General features: G+C 54.2%; 1 long non-coding RNA gene across 1 annotated transcript; it reads left to right on the forward strand.

The window, feature by feature from the left end:
- The first annotated feature begins 9,670 nt into the window (after positions 1-9,670).
- LOC109496408 lies at positions 9,671-16,187 on the forward strand. Its single transcript, XR_002152388.3, has 2 exons — positions 9,671-9,854; positions 14,713-16,187. It is a non-coding gene; the product is annotated as an uncharacterized LOC109496408 (long non-coding RNA).
- The last annotated feature ends 533 nt before the right edge of the window (positions 16,188-16,720 follow it).

The following is a 16,720-nucleotide window of genomic DNA, read 5'->3' on the forward strand; positions in this document are numbered from 1 at the left end:
GTTGCCAATTGAGTTGGTACGGATCCTACAGGACCAGCCTCTTGCAGTGAGACAAGGCTCGTTCGCCAGCATCCGGGAAGCCTGGCGCGATCCCAACTGTGAAAGCAGAAGTTCCTGGGAAGACGGCACAAGGAGCAAAGGGCATCGTTCAGCTTTGATGTGCACAATCTGACAAACAAAAGCAGGTAGAAAATCTCTTTCATCTCGCGCAACCTGTGTGCACACCGTGAGGTTCCCCAGCTCTTTTGTGAGATATTGCCTACCTTGAGGGCATAGAGCGTCATTTCAGGAGACCCTTGTACCCCTCCTGGAGACCCTGAATTTGCCCCCAAGTATTTGCTCTGAAAACTTAATCCCGGTGTCTCCACTTTTGCTACAGGAACCCCGTCTACCTGTGCCACTCGCCCTGTGGGACAGTCGGCACGGTGTTCCCCACAGGTCCGCACAGGCGAGCACGCTGTCTCAGGAAACGTGCTGGATTTTAACACCGCCTTCATCGGCCTCTGTTTTCTCCACAGTGAAGTAAATTAGCGGAGCATGTTTCTAATATTTCCTGGGCCGTAATGATCCACTGAGCTCATTAATAGAGAGCGAGGGTCTCGTAACTCACTCACTTATCAAGCGTAAATTGAAATCTTTAGAGTGTTGGCTTGTTCATTAGAAAAATAGCCTACGTCACTCGCCGATCCCGGGACAACATGATAGATTGCCTAACAAGCAATTAATAGGTTCATAAGTTATCTGACGAATCGATTTTTAGGCCGGACTCTGTCCATTACTTTAGCTATCCGGATATCTGATTAGGATCGAGCGTTCAATGTCAAATGAATTCCGATGGATCCTCTCCGCAGCTAGAGTAACGGGCCCACGGACACTGGCCGCAGTAGCACACGGGGACACCCACTGTGAAATGCCGGTGGATGGCCTGGGTTGGTTTTTCTGGCCAGGACACTCCCAGGTTGGGTCATCACTCATGGGGCTGGGGCTAGGGTGAGGCATGTGGTTGGGGCAGAAAATTTAGGGGAGGGGGCTGCGAAAACTTAGTTACTGGGACAAGAAACATTCTAATGCAATGATTCTAAACAAAGTGAATGCAATCAAAAAAGAAACCCATGATAAGGAAATATGAACACTTTAAAATAAAGAGAGGATCTTTACAGGTAAAGACAGGTAACAGTATCCTGCAAAATTCTACCGAAGTTCGAGGAGAGAGGAAAAGTCCCAATGGTGCCTTGTTCCCAGACAAGACAAGTGAGTTCCTCAGTCCATTGACCCTTGTCCCTCCCCTCGTAGCAGTTCTGACCCATAAATCAGTCATTCGCCTCCACCAGGGTCACAGTAAAATGATTGCTATTTTCAAAGCACATTCTCCAGTTTTCTTTTCTTGTTTCAAACACATGAAACTGTTTTTAATATAGATTTAAGGGGGGAAAGGGTCATAAAACTGTAATATTTTTTTTATTGCAGTAGGAACACTTAACTGGCATCTAACCCTCTTGAAAAAATTTTAAGGGTACAATATGGTGTAATTAACCATAAGGACAATGATGTATAGCAGATGTCTAGAAATTATTCATCTGCAATTTGTGTAATTGAGACTTTCTGCTTGTGGATTAGCATCTCGCCGTAAAGTGGAATCATGCAGGATTTGTCCTTCCGTGACTAGCTGATTTCATGAAGCGTGATGCTTTCCAGGTTCATTCTGGAATGAACGTGTTGGCACGTAGAGCACGTTCCCTTCCTGTTTAAGGCTGAATAATATTCCAACGTACGAATCTATCGCATGTGGTGGAGGGCTCGTGCCGCTGAGGCTGCTTGTCTATGAGATGTTGCAGGGGTATACCAGATGTCCCGTTTCCATTTTCCTATGTGTTTAGGACCTTTTTCAGTAGATTTGAGGTATACCAGATGTCCCGTTTCCATTTTCCTATGTGTTTAGGACTTTTTTCAGTAGATTTGAGGTATACCAGATGTCCCGTTTCCATTTTCCTATGTGTTTAGGACCTTTTTCAGTAGATTTGAGGTATACCAGATGTCCCATTTCCTTTACCCTGATGTTCAGCCATACTAGTGACAATTTTGTGATTTAATACTCTTTCCTGTGTCTTTACAACATACACAGCACTTGGATTCTGTCCCAAGGAGTCCCTTGCAATATGCCTTCAGCCTGGAAGGGAACTCTGACAGGTTTGGGACTGCAGGCTCTGCCCAGCCCCCCCAACAATCAACCATGAGCTCTTCTACTCAGCTTTGCATTGTGTACCCTTCTCCACGGTGGTTTCACTGGGATGCCGATTTAGTTCTTTATTCTGATAAAACATACACAGCATAAAATTCAGCATTTTGTCCATTTTTAAGTGCACAGCTCAGTGGCATCGAGCACATTCACATTGCTGCGCAACCACCCCTAACATCCATGTCCAGGACTTTCCATCTTCCTAAACTGAAGCTCTGTCCCCCATGAAATACTAATTCCCCAGTCGCAGCCCCAGACCCTGGCTTCCCCGTGTACACTTTGTCTGTATGGATGCTACTCCTCTAGGGACGCCATATACGTGGAATCACACAGGATCTGTCCTTCTGTGCCTGGTGCATGTCACTGAGCATCACGTCCCCAAGGTCCATGCACGTTGTAGCAGGTGCAGAATGTCCTTCCTTTTCAAGGCTGAGTTATATTCCACTGTGTGCATGGACCACATTCTCCGTCCATTCCTTCGTTGATGCACACATGGGTTTCTACCTCTTGTCCGCTGTGAATATTGCCGCTATGAACGTGTGTGTTCAAGAGTGCTGTTTTCCTGGGATAATTTAGGGGGATTATAAAAATAGGCTTCAACAATAGAAAAGGGTGGAAAAAGGAACCTATGAGACATCATGGTAAGATCATGCACATGGTCATGGATTATACCCACAGGGCAAATCCCAGAAGAAATACAAAAGCTATGAGTGATGATCACAACCAGGTGGTAATCTTTGTTCCTTCCATATCCCCAAAATTCTTTTAATAACCAGAGTCAGGGGGAAAGAAGTATTTTTTCATAAGACAATACCAGACTGGGAGTGCAACAGTAGATGTGCACCATAGCACATAATTTTGTTTACATCAGAACCAGAAACAGTAGTAATTTATCTTATTTCCTTCCCAGAGACAAATGCCTCTGTCGGGGCAGGACCCTTATGAAATGCATCTTGTATCCTTCGTACCAATGAGAAATGTTCCTAAAGTCACCCGAATGTATGGACGCTTTAAAAAAAAATGTCAGAGAAGCAGACGTGAGAGCTCTTGCCAATAAAGGGGAACTCAGGGGCGCCTGGGTAGCTCAGTTGGTTGAACGTCCAACGCGTGGTCTCAGCTCAGGTCTCGATGTTGGGGTCATGAGTACGAGGTCTGTGTTGGGCTCTGTGCTGAGTATGAACCCTCCTTGAAATGAAATGAAATGGAATGAAATGAAATGGAATGAAATGAAATGATGAAATCAAAATGAAGGGGAGTTCAGGGCACGTCTGATCAATCCCCACATTATCATTTCCCGGATGGACATTGCCTCACGTGGTCTCACCCACAGGGTCTGGATGGCATCACCTCCTCTTGGTTCTGTGTCTCTTCCTGTGTCCTGTGGACCCGTGAACTGGCCGTGCCTGCATAACCCCCCTCCTGGAGGCTCTGGTCCGCATTTTTGGGTTTCCTCCGGAGTCCTGCAACAAACATTTGCGATCTGGATGTGCCCATCTGCCGGAGGAAGAGCGTGCATGCCACCATATTTGTGACGCTCACATCCTGCTCAGTGAGGGCAGTGTTACGAAATCCCCTGGTCCTCCCTCCTCCGAGGACCCCGACCTGTTGGGAGGGCACCGCTTCCCGCCCGGGAGGAAGGACACTCGTGCTTCTAAGTCGAAGAAACCACCCCCTGTGCGCTTTGCGAGGCCACGTGCATCCCAAGGCCACTTCTCAGCCTAAGAACCAGGTCTGTGCACATGTTGACAGTGATGATCACCGTAGACGGTGTAGGCTGGCGAGTGGCCCCGCCAATCAAAAACATTCTCCCAACGCAAACGTGGAAATTATGTAAACAAAAACAAAAAGTCCATTCTGGGGGCGCCTGGGAGGCTCAGTCAGTTAAGCGTCCGACTTTGGCTCAGGTCTTGATCTCGCGGTTCGTGGGTTTTGGGTCCCGCATCGGGCTCTGTGCTGTCATCTCTGAGCCTGGAGCCTGCTTTGGATTCTGTGTCTCCCTCTGTCTGCCTCTTCCCTGCTGGTGCTCTCTCTCTCTCTCTCTGTCTCTCAAAAATGAATAAACATTAAAAATATTTTAGGGGCAAAAAAAAAAAGAAATTTTTTTAGGGGCGCCTGGGGGGCTCAGTCATTTCAGCATCCCACTTCAGCTCGGGTCATGATCTCGAGGTTCGTGGGTTCAAGCCCCAGGTCGGGCTCTGTGCTGACAGCTGGGAGCCTGGACCCTGCTTTGGATTCTGTGTCTCCCTCTTTCTCTCTCTGCCCCTCCCCTGCTCGTGCTCTGTCTCTCTCTCTCTCTCTCTGTCTCTGAAAAATAAATAAACATTAAAAATTTTTTAGGGGCAAAAAAAAAAAAGAATTTTTTTAGGGGCGCCTGGGGGGCTCAGTCATTTCAGCATCCAACTTCGGCTCAGGTCATGATCTCGAGGTTCGTGGGTTCAAGCCCCAGGTCGGGCTCTGTTCTGACAGCTGGGAGCCTGGAGCCTGCTTCGGATTCTGTGTCTCCCTCTTTCTCTCTCTCTGCCCCTGCCCTGCTCGTGCTCTGTCTCTCTCTGCCTCAGAAATAAATGAACATTAACCAAAAAGCGAGAGTAAGCACCTTTCGATGGTGACGCTCTGTGGATGTGACTTCGTGGGGACGCCTTTCCAAAGGCAGCCGCCCGCTCTCAGAGACGCTAAGAGTGTCCTAAGGGCACGCGTCACGTGAAGGTCTGCCTGGTGACGGAAGGTCCAGTGTTGGACGTCCGCAAGGAGAAGGCTTTGCAGCCAGTGGGCATGGGCAGATTCTCCAACGGGACGGCCAACATGCGGCCCAGCGGCCATGGGGTCGGATACCCTTCTGAGTCGGGGCCAACAGCACCAAGGTCTGGGCCAGACTCGCGCTGGCCACGGGCGCTGGGAACTGGCCGAGGGTGGGGGCGGGGAGGGGGCTTCAGTGGTTCAAGTTAGTGCCCGCCCACGGCAGCGCTTTGAGGGAGGTAGAGCGCTGGGCGGCCCAGTGCCGTGGCCAGGTGCCATGTGGACCAGCGAGATGCGGCGTGGCTCCCTCAGGCCACACAGTGCGCCTGCTGGCAGGGCCATAAAACCCCGGAATCCGCCAATCCCCACTCCGTACTTTGGCAACGGGGTTTTATTGGGGTGACTCAGCCCCCGGAAGCGTGTGAAAACAGGAACTCGCGGGTCGTTGACTTAACAACAGGCCAATTTATAGCGAGGTCCCGTGGCACGGCGGATGGAACCCGTGGCAGAGGGTATGTGGGGGGCGGGGCGAGGGGCAGGAAGAACGCAGTCTCCGGAATCAGCACCTCCTGCGGGGGACGGATGCCCATGTGTACCCTGAGGGCTGTGTCACAGCATCTCTGCCCACGAGGGGCCGAGGATCCCGGCGGGTGACGAGGCGGGTTTTCTGCACGGACCGAGCTGGTCATACATGCGTCCCCACCCCTAGAAACAGAAATGCAGAGTATTTCCCAGCGTGCAATGAGTAGCAGACTCCCTCAATCATAAGCGGAAAGGCGGGGGTATTGAAAAAGAAAAAAAAAAAGCCCGTGTACCTCCGGATGGAATGTGAGGCTGTGATGTCTGTGGGATTCGCGTTTTATGGGACGGAATGTTTGATATTAAAAGTGAGACAGAGACGTGGATGGAATGCTCGCTGCCCGGGGTGGGGAATGTGCTTGTAAAACTCTGCATGTGCGAGTGCGCTTTGGGTTCAAGCACAGGAACCCCGTCCCCCAGGGGCCCCAGGTGCCCCAAGCCAAGCCCACACCCTTGTTTGCTGGACAAGCCGGTAATAGGGCGAAATCCGGGGGGGGGGGGCGAGGAAAAATCGCCCCCCCAAGATGGCAGCTGCAGAACGGGCTTCTGGGTCACCGAGCGCATCATGGGGCTGGACAGTCGGCGTGCTGTTTGCCTAGAAACAGAGGTTCGCTGTTTGCCCCATTCCTGGGACCGAGCATTTCAGCGAATGTCCTACGTCTTAAGGGGCACGACATGTCTTTCGTTACGTGAACCGGTGACGTCTGGGAATCCCATGAGACAGAAGCTGGAGGCCGAGGGAACAGACACTGTGACTGGAGGTCCCGCCCTGACCGATGGCCACTCATCTTTTTCTTAAGTTTATCTATTTTATTTTGAGAAACAGACAGTGAGAATGGGGAAGAGAACAGACAGACAGAGAGAGAGAGAGTGTCCTGGGCAGGCTCACAACTGTCAGCACAGAGCCTGATGCGGGGCTCGAACTCACAAACCGTGAGATGGTGACTTGAGCCGAAATCAAGAGTCAGACGCTGAACCGACTGAGCCCCCCAGACGCCCCTTGATGGCCAATGACTTAACCCACCGTGCGTCTGACGGGGAGGCAGAGCGTTCCGTGTCCAGGAAATAAGGACCCGCAGACACAGGGTCCGTGCCCGTCCAGCTGGACGTGGGAGCCACTGCTCTGGACGTAGATGGGTGGGGCTGAGGGGCACGTCCTGGGGGCGCCGCTCGCCCACGGGCTGGTACCCAGCCTCACCAGCATGGACTACAATCACCGGGGAACTGAGAACCGGACTCCCTCACACAATGCACATTCAGTCTGACTTTACATGTCCTCAATCCCATTCAAGGATTTGGGGCTGTAAGACTTGGCTTGAGTGGCTCTAACAAATAGCCCAGGAGTCTGAGATCCAGGCAGGGCTGAGGCTGGTGGTCTGAAGTCCAGGAGGGGCCGAAGCTGGGAATCTGACATCCAGGCTGGGCCGAGGCTGGGAGTCTGAGATCCAGGCAGGTCTGAGCCTGGGAGTCTGAGATCCAGGCAGGGCTGAGGGTGGGGGTCTGAGATCCAGGCAGGTCTGAGCCTGGGAGTCTGAGATCCAGGAGTGGCTGAGGCTGGGGGTCTGAGATCCAGGCAAGGCCAAGGCTGGGGATCTAATATCCAAGCAGGCCCTAGGCTCGGGGTCTGAGGTCCAGGCAGGGCAGAGGCTGGGAGTCTGAGATCCAGGCAGGGCCAAGGCTGGGAGTTGGATCCAAGCAGGGCTGATCCTGTGGTCTGAGATCCAGGCAGGGCCTCTGAGATCCAGGCAGGGCCAAAGCCAGGAGTCTGAAATCCTGGCTGGTCCGGGAGTTTGAGGTCCAGGCTGGGCCGAGGCTGGGGGTCTGAGATCCAGGCAGAGCTGAGGCTGGGAGGCTGAGGTCCAGGACAGGCTGAGCTTGGGGGTCTGAGATCCAGGCAGACCCGAGGCTAGTGGTCTGAGGTCCAGAAGGGACTGAATCTTGGGGTCTGAGGTCCATGCAGGGCTGATTCTGCGGGTCTGAGGTCCAGGCAGGGTTGAGGCTGGGAGTCTGAGATCCAGGCAGGGCTGAGGCTGGGGGTCTGAGATCCAGGCAGGGCCGAGGCTGGGGGTCTGAGATCCAGGCAGGGCCGAGGCTGGGGGTCTGAGATCCAGGCAGGGCCGAGGCTGGGGGTCTGACATCCAGGAGGGGCTGAGCTTGGGGGTATGAGGTCCATGCAGGGTCGAGGGTGGGGGTCTGAGATCCAGGGAGGGTGAGGCTGGGGGTCTGAGGTCCAGGAGGGGCTGAGCTTGGGGATGTGAAGTCCATGCAGGGTCGAGGGTGGGGGTCTGAGATCCAGGGAGGGTGAGGCTGGGGGTCTGAGGTCCAGGAGGGGCTGAGCTTGGGGATGTGAGGTCCATGCAGGGTCGAGGTGGGGGTCTGAGATCCAGGGAGGGCCGAGGCTGGGGGTCTGAGGTCCAGGAGGGGCTGAGCTTGGGGGTCTGAGGTCTGGGTAGGGCTGAGCCTGGGGGTCTGACATCCAGGAGGGGCTGAGCTTGGGGGTGTGATGTCCATGCAGGGCTGAGCTTGGGGGTGTGAGGTCCATGCAGGGTCGAGGGTGGGGGTCTGAGATCCAGGGAGGGTGAGGCTGGGGGTCTGAGGTCCAGGAGGGGCTGAGCTTGGGGGTGTGAGGTCCAGGTGGGGCTGAGACTCGTTGCTCCTGACCCCTCTCCTGGGCCTGTAGCTCCCGCCTTGTCCTGTGTCCTCTCTTGGGTGTCCCTGTGTGCATGTCTGTGTCTGGTCCCGCGTTTAAAGGACCCCAGTCCTATGGGATGGGGGAGCCCAGCCTTCTGACCTCATTGTACTCATCGACAGTCTGAAGGTTGGGGCACCAACACCCAAATTTGGGGAGGGCAGGACTGAGCCCACGAACGACAGGGGCGCTTACACGACCCCTTTCCTCAGAGACTCGGGGACGCGGGCACAGAGAGCGCGCCATCGCTCAGGTCCTCTCCCACGGACCACTCAGGAGCCGCTCGCGTCCCGGACGTGAATCGCCGTGTCATTCCTGGCACAAGACGCAACGCGAGCCGCGCGCTCGCGAGATGAAACCCAGCTCCTAAGCGGCGGATCTCGGGGCTGGGGTCCCCCAGGACCCGCGGAGCTGCCTGCGTTAGCTGGGTCCTGTGATCAGCGAGTGATCGGTCCGGGCGGGCCGGGCGGCTGGCGTGATCAAACGGCCCTGCCGCCGTGTTGACAGGTGAGGCGCGCCCTGGCCCGCGTGCGTCCCCGCGCGTTACCTCAGCAGCAGGCGGGGCGGAGCCGAGCCGGCTGGGAGGCGGTTGCCAGGGCAACTGGAGGAGCCCGTCAGCCACTCGGGGACCAGCTCTCGGGATGCTCGCGCAGGCCCATACTAATCAGCGGCCGCGGGGCCGCGCGGGCCAGGTGTCCGGAGCGACGCGCGCGGACCGGCGTCCCGTCACACTCCGGGGGACGGCCCGTCCCGGCTGCCGTGAGCCCCGGGGCCCCAGGGGGCCAGGAGGAGGGGAGCTGGCTTCTGTTCGGAGGCGGTCCGGTTTCGACCGCGTTCCGGGCTTTCCGGGAGACGCTGAAATGGGGGCGCGGGTGCCTGGGGTCCCGGGGAGCTGTCAGCTCGTAGCAGCCGGTTCCCTGCCCCGGGGGCTCCCTGCAGGGCGACCTTCGGAGCTCGGCCGCCCCCTGTTCCTCGGGCCTCCCCGCAGAGGAGCCTGCGCCCTGGCCCCCGTTCCTCGGGCCTCCCCGCGGTCTGCAAACACACACCTGTGCCTTCTCCCCGACGCGTGTCCCCGCTGGGGGAGGTCCATCCTGTCCCGTCCAGCTTAGGCGGCACAGAGAGACGACGGGTCCCGTCCTGCGTATCCGTGTCCCTGTGTCGCCATCTCTCTCTCACTAAGTGGCCATAGCCACATCCCACGGGCTCTGTCTGCACAGCCCTGACACAGCCTGGGTCAGTTGCTTGAACCCCGGCGTCTACACCACCCACACGCAAACGCCCTTGAGGGGCAGAACCTGAGAAGGGCGGGACGCCTGGGGGGCTCAGTCGGCTCAGGTCGCGATCTCACGGTTCGTGGGTTCGAGCCCCGCGTCCAGCTCTACGCTCGCATCGCGGAGCCTGCTGGGGATTCTCTCTCTCTCTCTCTCTCTCTCTCTCTCTCTCTCTCTCTCTTTGTCTCAAGTCTGCTTTATCGGTCTTTCAAAATAAATAAGTGGAAATTTTTTTTTAAAAAGAAAGAAGCAAAAAACGAATGTGAGAACCAGCGTCCCGGGCGGCATCCCGTGACCACGTTCACCGGTCAGCCACGAAACGGCCACGTTCTCCGACTCAGAGGTGAGCGGGGCTGTGGGACGACATCCCCCCCCACACACACACACAAGTGGGGGGGGGCCCATCTTGGAGGCTGGGTTGGGGGCATGGCATCGGGCAGGGGGTGTGGCTTTGTCTCAGCCCTTGCGTTTGAACGCCCTCCAGGGGCATCTGGGGGGCTGAGTCGGTGAAGCCGTGGGCTGGGGCTCAGGTCATGATCTCACCGTTCGTGGGTTCGAGCCCCGCCTCCGGGTCTGTGCTCACAGCTCAGAGCCTGGTTGGGATCCCCTCTCTCCCTCTCTCTGCCCCTCCCCTCAAAAATAAATTAACATTTAAAAAAAAAAACAGCTTAAACCCTTTGCAGCTGGAGAAAGTCAGCCCCCCAGAAGCCCCCCACACCCCCCCCGGGTGATGCCAGGAACCCCAAATAAACCCAGGACGCGTGTAAATTCGTTTGCCAGCATCTCGGTCCTTCGCGCGAAAGGGAACGGGCAGCTGGGGTCTTTAGCGCCCGGCTTCTGCCTCCACCGATGCGTCTGCAATAATCGATGATCATGATTATTGATTTTATTACCCTCACGGCAGCAATCCACCACGCGCACTAAAGCGCGTCACCCAGGACCCCAGGGTCATGGTCAGCCGGGTTCTTCCCCGTGCGCATGCACGGATCTATCTCTGTGCGCCTGGAGGCACAGGACCCCGAGGGGCGCCCGCCTGGGGAGCACTAGGACGGGTCCTCCCTGCAGCCCTTTCCTCAGGGGACATGTTTCTCTGGATTTTCCTCTTCCCTCTTGGGCGGCATTGCAACCCATCTTCCAACTTCCCCGGCTTTTCTTCAGGCATTTCTCGCCTTGCCACACAAGACACAGAGCTGAGGGGCGGCACAAAGGCGAGCACTGGTGGGTGGCCCTGGGAGTCCGTCTCCAGCACTGAGTCAGGGACTTTCAGGACCTGTGCCCTTTCCAAGGGGACCTTTAGGTCGTATGTGCTCTCCAAGGGGACCTTCGGGACCCGTGCTCTTTCCAAGGGGACCTTCAGGGCCCGTGAGCTTTCCAACAGGACCTTCAGGGGCCATGCCCTTTCCAAGGGGAACTTCGGGGCTCATGAGGTCTCCAAAGGGAACTTTGGGCCCGTGCCCTTTCCAAGGGGACCTTTGGGTCGTGTCTGCTCTCCAAAGGGACCTACAGGGTCCATGCCCTTTCCAAGGGGAACTTCGGGGCCTGTGCCCTTTCCAAGGGAACTTCAGGGCCTGTGAGCTCTCCAAAGGGACCTTCAGGGCCCGTGCCCTTTCCAAAGGGAACTTCAAGGCCTGTGCCCTTTCCAAAGGAACTACAGGGCCTGTGAGCTCTCCAAAGGGACCTATGGGGCCCATGCCCTTTCCAAGGAGACCTTCGGGACCTGTGCCTCTTCCAAGGGGACTTCAGGGCCCATGAGCTTTCCAAAGGGACCTTCAGGGCCCATGCCCTTTCCAAGGGGAACTTCAGGGCCTGTGCTCTTTCCAAGGGAACTTCAGGGCCTGTGAGCTCTCCAAAGGGACCTTCAGGGCCCATGCCCTTTCCAAAGGGAACTTCAGGGCCTGTGCCCTTTCCAAAGGAACTACAGGGCCTGTGAGCTCTCCAAAGGGACCTATGGGGCCCATGCCCTTTCCAAGGAGACCTTCGGGACCTGTGCCCTTTCCAAGGGGACTTCAGGGCCTGTGAGCTTTCCAAAGGGACCTTCAGGGGCCATGCCCTTTCCAAGGGGAACTTCGGGGCCTGTGAGCTCTCCAAAGGGAACTTCTGGCCTGTGCCCTTTCCAAGGGGAGGTTCGGGGCCCGTGAGCTCTCCAAAGGGACCTTCAGGGCCTGTGCCCTTTCCAAGGAGACCTTCGGGACCTGTGCCTCTTCCAAGGGGACTTCAGGGCCCATGAGCTTTCCAAAGGGACCTTCAGGGCCCATGCCCTTTCCAAGGGGAACTTCAGGGCCTGTGCCCTTTCCAAGGGAACTTCAGGGCCTATGAGCTCTCCAAAGGGACCTACAGGGCCCATGCCCTTTCCAAGGGGAACTTCAGGGCCTGTGCCCTTTCCAAGGGAACTTCAGGGCCTGTGAGCTCTCCAAAGGGACCTTCAGGGCCCATGCCCTTTCCAAGGGGAACTTCGGGGCCCGTGCCCTTTCCAAGGAGAGCTTCGGGGCCCATGAGCTCTCCAAAGGGAACTTCTGGCCTGTGCCCTTTCCAAGGGGACCTTCAGAGCCCGTGAGCTCTCCAAAGGGACCTTCAGGGCCCATGCCCTTTCCAAGGAGACCTTCAGGACCTGTGCCTTTTCCAAGGGGACTTCAGGGCCCATGAGCTTTCCAAAGGGACCTTCAGGGACCATGCCCTTTCCAAGGGGACCTTCGGGCCCGTGCCCTTTCCAAGGGGACCTTTGGGTCGTGTCTGCTCTCCAAAGGGATCTTCAGGGCCTGTGCCCTTTCCAAGGGGAACTTAGGGCCCATGCCCTTTCCAAGGGGACCTTCGGGACCCGTGAGCTTTCCAAAGGGAACTTCAGGGGCCATGCCCTTTCCAAGGGGACCTTCAGGCCGTGCCCTTTCCAAGGGGACCTTTGGGTCATGTCTGCTCTCCAAAGGGACCTTCAGGGCCCATGCCCTTTCCAAGGGGAACTTCGGGGCCCGTGCCCTTTCCAAGGGGACCTTGGGCCTGTGAGCTCTCCAAAGGGACCTTCGGGGCCTGTGCCCTTTCCAAGGGGAACTCCAGGGCCCGTGAGCTCTCCAAAGGGACCTTCGGGGCCTGTGTGCTCTCAAAGGGGAACTTTGGGACCTGTGCCCTCTCCAAGGGGAACTTTGGGACCTCTGCCTTTTCCAAGGGGAACTTCGGGGCCGTGTGCTCTCCAAGGGAAACTTCAGGGCCCGTGCCCTTTCCAAGGGGGGCCCCTCATGCACGTTGGCTTTGCTTGTGTGCAGAGGGCACTCGGGGAAGGTGACTCCCAGCTCTCAGGGCGCAGCTTACCATCGTGCACCCTCTAATTACCTGGGGTTAATCTCCAGGCGGAGCCTGGGAGAACCGGTAATCTATGGAGATGTAAGCTAATTACTTAATCACTTGCATTTGTAAATCACATTATTGGAAAAGAAATTACTCCGGTGATCGAATTACAGATATCTATCCGCTAATAGCTCTGATTAACTGGTGATGTTAATCTGTCATTTTGAAAGCTAATATTAACAGCATCAATCTCGCTGGAAACATAAGCAGTTTATGCGAAATAGAACTTGGGTCTATTTAAGGTGCAAGGCGGTGACATGCTGGGTCTGGGGTGCTGTATGGGTGGGTCAGTTGGCCGGTTAAACCTTTGTGGGTGTCCAAAGCCTGGGGGGTGACACCAGACGGGGACATGTGCCTTTTTACCAGCACCGTGAAGGTAGACAGACACAAGGGGACAGGTGATTACCAGAAAGTTCCAAAGGTTGCAGAAAAAAGGACCCCCCAGCACCATCAAAAGAGACCCAAAGTGTTTACCAAGGGTTTCTTCTCCATGACAATGTGTCACCCTATGTTCCAAGGAAGGAAGCATTTATGGGCCAGCAGCTGGGTGACATTGGTTTCTGCTCTAGCAACATAAATTCTCTTGTCTTTAACGCACGTCGAGTCACCGTAAAGAAAAAGGAATTTCGGGGGCGCCTGGGTGGCTCAGTCCACGTAGGGCAGGTCATGATCTCACGACTCGTGGGTTGGGGCTCTGTCCTGCTCTCCCTCTGCCCCTCCCCCACTCGTGGTTGCTCTCTCTCTAAAAAACAAAACAAAAAGAAAAGGAATACAGATAGAATATGTAGATATTACCTATACAAACATTATATATTATATACATAGAAATAGAAGTGTTATATATGTTATGTTTATAATGTATAAGTACAATATATAATATATAAAATTATAATATATATTATAAGCATAATATATATTTACACCATATTATAATTATATATTATATATTGTATATTGTATGTTATATGTTATATGTTATATGTTATGTATTATAAGCATTATATATATTTACACGATATGGTGTTTATCCATTTCTTGGTCAACGGACATCTACTTTGTTGATGTACGTGATTTTATAAACAATTACCTTTTTATTTAAAAAAATTTTTTTTTCAACCTTTATTTATTTTTGGGACAGAGAGAGACAGAGCATGAACGGGGGAGGGGCAGAGAGAGAGGGAGACACAGAATCGGAAACAGGCTCCAGGCTCCGAGCCATCAGCCCAGAGCCTGACGCGGGGCTCGAACTCACGGACCACGAGATCGTGACCTGGCTGAAGTCGGACGCTTAACCGACTGCGCCACCCAGGCGCCCCAACAATTACCTTTTTAAAAAAATCACAAGACATCTGGCCAAGAAATGCCAGGTGCCACGGATTTCAGAGGCCACCGCACGTCCCACGATAAACACTGCCTCACAGCACATCCTTAACGCCAGTAAACGTGATCAAGCCACATACCTTAAAGAGCCACAGTTGCATTTCTGGGAAGCTACCCCAGTCCCGGAAAGCTCACACGAGGACATTACTGCGGCATGTCTTGTGAGACCCGGAGCGTGGACACAGCCACCCCGGTTGATGATTTGTGTTCACGCTTCCCTAGTTGACTCACGGATACGGGTCCGAGGAGACACCCGCCCGCCCTTCTTAACATGTGTCGTTGGCCGTCTCTGGTGATTTTTGGAGAGTTCCTCGCAAAGGCCACGGGTTCCTTTCCAGCTGTCTCCTCCCCCTGGAGCCCACGCCTGACACGGGGGGGTGGTGAATAGGGAATTGGCCACCTGTCTGTGCCTCACCAGGCAACATCTGTTGGGGAGTAGGGAATATCCTTTCTTCCTATTTAATTTTTAATCTTCTTCTCTCTAGGATGTTGGCAGTAAGAGAGGAGAGTGTACCCGAGTTAGCTTTGTAAAAATGTGCATCTCTGAGAATCTGATCCTGCGTCTCACGGCCTCTTGTAGAGACGGAAGTCACTGTGACAGCGTTAAAACCCAGCTGGTAAGACGTTGGTAGGAGCCCCTCGGTGGAAACGCATTAGGAACAGCAAGACGTGAGCCCTTGTAACTCTCCAAGAAAGGTGTCACGGAGGGCCATGGGTTGAGCTACATTGCCTCCTGCCCAGTGGGACCTTATTGGCAGGTGGGACCTTCACAGATGTCATCAAGTTAAGACGAGGTCACTAGGTTGGGTCTGAATCCAACGGGGTTCCTGTCCATACAAGAGGACGAGACCAGAACACAAGCACGTGACCACAGGGGCAGAGATGTGTGTGACGCGTCCACATGCCCAAGAACACCAATGATCGCCAGGGGCCACCAGAAGCTGGAGAAAGGCCTTGAGCAGACACTCCCCTGGAGAGACCAGAAGGAGTCACCCGGGGTGACGCCTTGATTTCAAACTTTTGGTCTCCAGAACTATGGGAGAATGAATTCCTGTCATCGGAAGCCCCCTGGTCTGCGGAAATGACGTACCCGGACACAGAGGCTTGTATTGTCAATCGACAGGCTCTTACCGCGTGGCTCCCATCATCCGTGGGGGGTTAGGAGTCTAACAACTGGGAGTAGAAAAGGAGGTGCCCCCAGAGCATTCTGTCTGACCCTTCCTCACCCATAGAACTGCTGAGGCGCACCTGCTGTCTTCAGCCACTACCCCTGAAAAGCTCAGTATTGGTCACCCTGTGTAGGACCAGGGGAAAGAAAGAGAAACCCTTATATTTTCATTGGCTCTTGGTGACCGAAACCCTGCCAAGAACACAAAACACCAGGGTTGCCTGAAATGTGAGGTTTTCCCATCCGAAGCTCTTAGCATGGTTCACACTTCTCCCAATTTCTCACTGACCTCTGCGTCTGCCCTGGTCTTTCCCCAGCCTCCCGGTGCCCCCATTTTCAAGTTCACTAACCTCCAGCAGAAAGATCAGCTCCTCGGTGGATTCCCTCACTGGTTCCCATCAGTACCATGACCGCATAAGCTGCTGGTGTGCGTGAAGCTCTGTGGGAAAGACAGGATTTTGCCGCTGTTTTGTAAATTTATAAGTATCCGTTCGCCGGGGAACAGGTCTGTCTTGGGTTCAACCATACTGTAACAGGTCAGGTTGCTGACTTCATGTTGGCTCAACCAAGCTCATGGTCCTTGCGATAATGAGATGTATAAAATGCCATAACATGTTTTAACACGAGTGTGTGCCCACATGGGAAATGTAAAAGAAAATGGAGACGATTCAGGGTGTGTTAGAGGTTCTTAAAGAGCCAAGTAGACTTCAAAAGGACTTGGTTATACAGTAAAACCTTGGATTTCGAGCGTTCTCCAAGATGAGCGAACATGGCTAACAAATTTTAACTTGATAAGCGAGCAATGTCTTGCTTTATGAGGGGTACGTGACACTGAACATCACACGATCACAACTGAGCCGATGGTTCTTTTCTTTTTTTAATGTTTTATTTATTTTTGACACAGAGAGAGACAGAGCATGAGCAGGGGAGGGGCAGAGAGAGAGAGAGAGACATAGAATCCGAAGCAGGCTCCAGGTTCCGAGCTGTCAGCACAGAGCCTGATGCAGGGGTTGAACTCATGAACCGAGAGATCATGACCTGAGCCGAAGTCGGACACTTCACCGACTGAGCTACCCAAGCGCCCCTGAGCCAATGGTTCTTGAAATTTGCTTTCATAGACAAGTGCTTTGGATTACAAGCATGCGTCCGGAACAAATTTTGCTTGCAAACCAAGGTTTTAGCATATTCTCATTTTTTTTTCTGTTGATAAATTTGCTGTTGCAGGAATCAAGTGTGTTCTAGAGTGGGAATCACTAGTATGTTCTTCGTACTGACTTTATAAACCGGGACAACACTTGTATGGATTTCTTTGCATCTCTCTGAGA

Source organism: Felis catus, chromosome X (genome assembly GCF_018350175.1).
Source record: "Felis catus isolate Fca126 chromosome X, F.catus_Fca126_mat1.0, whole genome shotgun sequence".
Lineage (NCBI taxonomy): Eukaryota > Metazoa > Chordata > Mammalia > Carnivora > Felidae > Felis > Felis catus.